Here is a 7,957-nt window from a genome sequence, read left to right as displayed (position 1 = left end):
TCAAACCTCCTAGAAGGAGAATTAAAATTGCAGAAGGACAAGCAAATGAGCAAATGACCTTCGGMGCTGGCCCTGGGACTGTAGCAGCGACAGCAGTGTGCTCCCTTGGGTCACCCGTACCCACAAAAGCAGTAATTYACTGGTGGGAGGTTGCTACCAGCAACTACCTACCCTACCCCAGCAGTTCTGGGGAGGTTCCTTGGGGGTGACAACATCCCCCACTTCCTGCATCCCTGGGGACACTTCACTGGGCGCCTCTAGGTCAAGAGACCCTCCCATTGCCCCTGCCAGGAGCAGGGTTATTCCCACCTGGCTCTGGGCCCCAAGAGCCCCTGCCATCAAAGCAGACATTATTACTACAAATCTTATTGCTTGCAATGCCCCCTGTCCTGGGGAACGGCCATCCTGGCCAGCCATGGGAACTCACGGCCTCCCTGGGGACTATGACCATCAACCAGGTCTGACATCATCAAAATGAGATGAAGAGAATTAATGCTTCAGCTCTGATGTGACATAAAACCAAACTGAACACCACCACCACCCACCCCATCCCATCCCATCCCATCCCCCACGCAATCGCCAGCCCTTCGGTTGTGGCGCGCTGGGCAGTACAGCTGCACCAACCGACACACCACTCAGAAAGAGAACCTGTGGAAAGCCCATGAAATAAATATTTAAAAAACCTATTTACAATATTAGATCTGTGAGCATGAAGTGAGAGAAAAAATGCTTTTTTCCTGCCCCCAAAAAGCTTAAAAAGTAGGTTAGCATCCTGCTGCCTAGCACAACACTATCTTACATGGCACCTACACATAATATATATTCACATTTCATTTTAAAATTAGGTACTCTTACAAACAGACTTAGAAAACATTGGCTAGCAACACAGCCCGTGGGACTGCCTGGCCTCCAGACCCATGTTACAAATGCTGGCCGGCTGCATCCCAGCTCCTTCGGCTGCCCCAAAGCTGCCAATGTGCCCTGAATCAAAACCGCCAGCTGCCCTCTGCTGCCCTTCGGGGAGAAGGTGGAAGTGCTCGTGAGAGAGAGGGCTTGTCCGCGGGGAGGGGAGCAGGGAGGATAGGGACTGAGATTTCTGCTAAGCCTAGGGTGAGCTTAATACAAACAAGAACTCCTGAGAACATCTTAGAACAGATGGATTCATTTCACAACCACCAAGCTAAAGGAAGGGCCAAATGGATGCTACAACACACAGGGAGAACGCACGTGACGTGAGGATATCATAGCCTTGTGGTTTGCTCAAAAAACCTACTGCTACAAGAAAAGCTGCAGTGACATTCCCTGGCAGGGAGGAGCCTATCCCCATCTTGCTCCTGGGCAGTCCAGGCGTACAGCCCAAGGATGCAAACCCAAGTACAGCTCGGCTGGGGCTCAGCCCTCTTCCCCTAGCACGACTGCCTGTGGTGGAAAGCTGAGAGCCCAACCTCGGCGGCAGTCCACACCTCCAATGCTGCCCCAGGCACTGCCTGCGCCTGTGGAAGGCTGGGAATCACAGCTTTCTCAGTCACCTTCAACGGGGAATGCAGTTGTCAGACTGAAARTATATGAGCTGGAGAGGAAAAGTGTCCATCAGCACGTCTTAAAAACAGGGCACCAGTATATTTGATTGCATGTCTATTTCCTGGGAGGTTACTAGGAGCTGGCAGAGCTTTCAGAAATATCAGTGTTTCCAGAGGTGCCACAAGAGCAGCTGGGACACGGGCTGGGTGGCAGCTTTGCTCATCTGCACGCCAGCAAAAAGCGGGGTGGGCAGCCAGCCAGCCCTGCATGGCTCCCCCAGCACGGGAAGGACAGGGATGCAGAGAGTGGGGACAATTTCACCCTGCTCTCCCAGCTCATTGACCTTGATCAGCAATACAGCAGAAAGTCTGTAGGAAGCATCAGTGCCAACTGGTCAGCTCTTCAGAGAAGGTTTGCTGCAAATCCRTCTCCCTGACATGCTGGCAGGTGACTACAGAAACATCACTGCACAGAGCAAACACCGGCAAACAGGACCTCRCCAGAGAAAAGTCAGTGATGAATATAAATACGTGCACGCCTTGGGTACACATCACACAGCCTGTCAGCAGGGAAACCCATTCCAGGGCTGGCCTTGCTAAACAAGATCCTAACAGCTACAGGTAGAAGGAGCCATCCCGGGCACAAACTGCTCTTGCTACAGCACTCAACCCCAAACAGAAGTTTTGACTCTGATCTTGGCAAATGCAGCTGCTCCCAGAGATTAAGACGGACGGATCCTGAATATGTGAAGTGTGAAGACCCAGTGCTGCCGATGACAAGGAGAGAGAGAAAAAGAGAACCATGCAAATGAGAGAGGGGGCCTGGCAGCAGAGGGACAGTGAGGACATCTGTGGAGGTGCAGATGCTGCTCCTAGTTCATGGACCAGGGTGCATGATGGAGACTAGTTTCAAAAGGAKGAGAAAGAAAAGCCCAAGTAACAGAAATAGATGTACTTTGTGGGATGTAGCACTTGCAATCCAGAGCTGAAGAAGCAGAAGAGAGAGCTGTGGGGTGGCCCAAGGGAAGAGGAATGCAATGAGGCTGTGAATCTGAGGATGGCACTGTGGTAGTGCCAGTGGGCAACTCTGTGTCGTAGCACATGGAAACACACTCCAKGTCCATGTGGAATAAGGTAATAAATCACATTGCTTATTTTCTTCCATTCATTAAGCTCATCTGCAGCTCCCTGYGCATCCCTTGCATGGTGTAAGAGCCGCATTTATTGGGAACAGACTGCTCTAAAGCAGGGGCTGTGCCTCAGCAGCACACGTCACCACTGCCTGTCAGGGACACTGCCGGGAAGCTYGGTGCTCTGATCCCACCACTGCCTAAGCCAAGCAGCACACACCCAGCTGGGACAGATTCCCAGAAGCTGCTCCACCCAGCACCAATGACACTTGCTGTCCCCCAGCCTGGCCACGCTCGAGCCAATCAGTGCTGGTGAAGCCTCAGGGGTGCAGGAAGGCACCCAGGAGGCTGGAGCAGCAGCACCCCATCTAGAAAGACACTTTCCATTTGCTTTTTGTTGGGTTTTATCATAGCGGGATTCCTGTTCCCAGAAGCACAGAAGACAGAGAGCAGGACAGCCTGCATTTACCGTTTACCAGCAGCTAAAACATGAAAGAAAGAGAGAGGGAGCTCCTCAAGGAGTGCTCAGTGCATGGTGACCACTGCAAGAGCTTCAGATGGTGAAGGATAGGGAGAGGGAGTTTGCTGCAGGGGAATGGCATGAGGAGCAGAGGTAAGAAGGGTGCTCACATGCACACCTGGCCCAGAGGAAGGAGGGCAAATCTGGGTCCATGTGGCTGAACTCCAGCCAGGGGTTAGAGAAGGATCATAAGCAGGGATGGAAAAGCAAGAGGGAAAGACAACCTGCAAAAGAGGTACAGATCAGTCACTTAACTGCYGCCAGTGCCCTCCTGCCTTACACCTCTCCTGAAACGCTTTAAATTATTTTCTGATGGAATGTTTGACATATTTAATGCATGCAGTAAAAATTAAAGTAAGGGATGACTTCATATTAATCTGTACAGGGACTGACAGGCTAGATTTAATCACTTCCTAGCTGCTCAGAGAGTTAACTTATTCTAGCACAATTCAAAGGAAAGGCAAAGGATTTTTTTTTTTTAAATCAGCCATTTCACAGTAAGAGAAAAAGGTGCTGCAGCCTTGTGTGCGTCAATGCTTGGGAAAGGGAATACCTGCAARAGAGCCAGAGGTGCTCGGTGAAGGGCGTGCAAATCAAACGCCTGGTTTCATCCTCTGTACTAAAGGGGCACAATAAAAGATTTAAACACAGTTATCTGCCTTTCACCTCCAGCCCCTAGGCTTTGAGATCTGGGGTTCAATGCCAACCATGAAAAGCAATTCCCTTTGCAGCCAATCCCTTTGCAGCCTCTGTTCCCAGGGCCAGCATCTCTTGAATTCACGGGCTGCACCAGAGCCTTGCTCTCAGCAGGGACAAACAGCTGAGCAAGGACCAGCAAGGCAGCTGTTTAAGCCTGCACAGTGCCCTGCCAGGCACTGCTGCTTTCTGTGTGCAAAGAGGCTGGCACTGGGATTCCTGCAAATGGACTCTGTGCAGCAATGTGAAARTGAAGCCATGGGGATGCAATGGCTGAGCAAGGGCTTTTCCCCACACAGACCACAGCATTTCCCAGCTGCTGGTCATCTCTGCCCAGCACAACCAGCACAGCCACACACTCTATGCACTTCTAACAGGTTTATCTCAGAGAAGACAGGCACCGTGACCCTGTTCTGTGACACAAGCAAGGACAAACCTCCTGCACCTTGCTAGTAAAAGGGTGAATTGCAAATTATGGTAAAAAATAAACATAAGCCAGTCCTTTATCCCAACCCTTTTTCAACTGCAAATCCTGGCTTAGGAGAGCACTAGACAAGACATGCACAAAAGCAGGGCCAGAGCTTCCTTCCTGCAGAGCACCAACATCAGCAGCTCAAGCCCTTAAAAAGGGAAACATTCAACCTTCAGTGAAGCACTGCAGAAAAGCTTTGCCATCAGAGACCACAGAAATCAYCATGAGGGCAGGGAAATGGTAGAAGGAAGTCTGTCCAAAAGCAGAGCACGGCAAGACTGGTTCATCCCTGAAGCCAGCATGAAAAAACAGAYACAGCCCAGCGTGCCCAGCCAGCAGCAGAGGATGTGGCAGCCCCACAGCATCTCCTCAGCTCGAGTGGGCCCTCCCCACCCACGGCTGTGCAGTGGGGAGCAGGCAGCCATCAGCAGTACACACACCAGTAGCWACTTCACATTCTCATGCAGGTAGCAGTCTGGGACACCAGCAGCTGCTACCAGCGAAACGACAAAGGACAGACTCGCCTTTCTCTCCCCCAGTGATGGGAAATGGTTTTGGTTTTGCTTTAAATGCCACTAAGAAGACAGACAGAAGGAGGACTCTGAAAGAAAGGGAAATGTTCRTGTGCACCCAAAGGCTGACAAAAGCTACTTCATGTGCACGAAGGTGGTTTTCTTTCTGCTACAGTACAAGTGCTTGTGCCTCAAGTATAAAACGCAAGCCTCCAAATCACACAGACGAGCTTCTTATTTTTATTTTTAAAGTGATAAATAAGGCACTGTACTTTTAACAAAAACTGCCTGGTTCCAAGTTTAAAAGAACCCAAGGAACGTTCAAACTGCAGAAACTTCCTTCTGAACAGCAGAGCCAGACAGACCGACCCCTTCTCTGTCCAAGACACATCTGCTGATGCCTAAAATCATGGGTTTTATCCTTTAACTGCGGATTTTTAAAGGCTTGCTACAGCTTATAAAAGCAGCTTTAGTTAATGCATGATAAAGGGTTACTACTATACAACAGTTTTGTACATGGCTACCGGTTCTTCGCTATTTCGGGTCCAGTCGCGAGCGTTTGCTGTGCGAACAGTCCACTTTCGCTCTCAGCTTCCTCTTGCCCTGAGACACACTGTTCTCCTGCATCTTCTTCATGGACCTTGTCAAGGYCTTCCCACTGCTGTGCTTCTTGTTGGCCATCTTCTGTGACCGTGTGGAGGACTCCCCCAGGGGCTTCTGCTTTGGGGACTTGGACAGCTCCTCGTGACTGGCGGGCAGCACAGCCCGTCTGCTTGTGTTCTCCTTACCCTTACGCGCGGGGAGCTGCATCTTCTCCACCTGCTTTTTCGGGACTCTCTTCTCTTTCAAAGACATTTTTCTRGCCAGTTTATTACTCCTCTCTATGGCAGCCTGCTTTCGGGTGGCGGGAACTTTTGCGCTGACCTCTGAATGCTTTATTTTACTTGCCTTCTTCGCTGGCAGCTTGTCCTTGGTGGAAGAACTGCACCGCTCCTGGGTGCTTCCACTCTCCTTCATCATCTTCTTCTTCTTGCTGAGCTGGAGGTCAACTTTGGGCAAGGAGTCCTCTTGGGACCTGTTCTTCCCCTTCCGCCCCTTCCCCATCCCATCCACTGATGGAGATTTRGCAGGAAAGGCAGCTGCTTTGATCTGCAAGGCCAGCTTTGGAGACATCAGGGGGTTGATGCACACACTCTTCCTGCTCTGCTTGCTCTCCAGGGACAGATGGTCCTCTGGGCCATCACTCCGCTTCTCTGCCTTCACCATGCGCTGCTGGGCTCGCAGCTTGCCCCGAAGGTTGGAGTACTTGCGCAGGATCCTGGTGCTGGCCTGTGTGGGCAAGCTAAGGGCAGGCTGGATGGTTTTGTCTTCACTGAGCTCCTTGGTGCTGGCATCAGTGGGAGACGGCTGGTTGGGAGTGGTGACTTCCTCAGCCTCTGCTTTATCAGCATTCTCACGAATTTTGGCCCAAAGCTTTTGGTTCTTCAGGCTATTCCGAGCTGGGGTAGTGGCGGCGAACTTTTTGAGATGTTTTTTCAAACGTTCAGCTTGTAGTGAGCTGGGGTAGAGACTGGAGGAGGAATATTTCTGCATGGGGACTTTCATGGGGGGGATCTCCCCTGGGAGACGGGTGTTGAGTTTCTTCACAATCACCAGAGATCTGGTTTCAGTTGTCTCCAGAAACCACTGGCATATGTCTGATAGCTTAAAGGCCTTCATAAACAGCATCTGCACAGGAGAAAGCTTCTGCACTTCCAGTGAGCCTCTGCTTTTCCGTGTTCTTTTCTTGCTTTTCCAAATCTCCTTCAGTTTGTCAGCTTTGTTCTTTACCTTGGGGGTTGGCTGCACCTCCTTCTCCAGCTGAATCCAGCCCTTCTGGATTTTCATGTATTGAGTGTTGAACTCAGCAATGAGCTCCTGGTTCTCCTCTTCAGCACACCACTCCACGAACTTTGGTTTGCTGTCAGCCATGTCTATGTCCTCCAGTGCTGGGCAGTCATCATTCCCTGAACTGTGTACATCCTTCAGTTTGGGGATTGCTTGCATAGACTCCTTCCCTGATGTGCTCTTTTTTGCACTGTCTACAGGTGCAGGTGCATGTCTTAAGTTATAAAACTGCAGAGCAACCTTTTTATGCTTTGCAGTTTTTGCTGGAAGATGCTTGCTTCCGCCCCTGCTGCTGGGACATGGAGGTGAATCGGTCACCAGCTCGTAGTTCACAGGCTTGCCCATATCCCTGGCACTGTCAGAGCTCTCTTTGTCCTTTGCACTGGCATTGACTGGTTTAACATCCTGCTCAGCATYATTTGCAGGAACACTGTTCTCTGGAGGGAGGAGAAGGTTTTTCTTCTCAGAATCAGCCTGGATGCTCATTTCCAGCACCTCACCTGATTGACTTTGGCTGCTGTTAGCAGAGGAGTCATCTTTAGAGGAATTTTCTCCCYCTGCAGCAGTCTCTTTTGCTAAGATGCTTTTACAGGTTTGTCTGGTAGTGACACCATTCTCCTTGCCTGGCTGCTGCTCAGCAATGCTCTCTGGAGCCTGGCCAGTGCCTGGCCCCTCACTGGTTTTCAGCAGCACATTGGAGAAGCAGTCATTTGGGAAGTGCATGGATGCTGCCTCATCCAGCTGCACTTCTCTCTTGAACCGCTTAGCACCAGGGCTCTTGGAGAATTTGATCTGAAGGCAAGGAAGCTGCACAGAGCTGGAAGAACCAGAGTCATGAGCACTGTCCTCGGCAGGTGACTGGGATTGTTGGCTTCGGAGACACCGGTCTGATGCCACTAGCACTCTCCTGCCTTTCTTTCGCTTCTTGTCTACACTGTCTTTGGAAGTGGCAGAGTCTGAGCTGTTGGGGTCAGGTGGCATTTCCCCTTCAGTGGGCTCTTTTTCACCCACTGTGCTGTTATTCTGCACTGCCTCCACTTCCAAGATTTCTGGGAGAGGTGTGCTGACATCATCCTCTTGCTCAAGAGGGCCATTCTCTTGCTCAAGAGGGCCATCACCCACCACGACTGATGATTCGGTTTCTGGTTTAGCATCAACGCTTTTGTTCACATCCCCACACTGCAAGGTGGCAGGGGGCTCCAGAGGGCTCTCCCTATCCA

Source organism: Malurus melanocephalus, unplaced genomic scaffold (assembly GCF_030028575.1).
Source record: "Malurus melanocephalus ecotype Western Australia unplaced genomic scaffold, MMel_1.1 scaffold_12, whole genome shotgun sequence".
NCBI classification, from domain to species: domain Eukaryota; kingdom Metazoa; phylum Chordata; class Aves; order Passeriformes; family Maluridae; genus Malurus; species Malurus melanocephalus.
Note: the sequence above shows the minus strand (reverse complement) of the source record.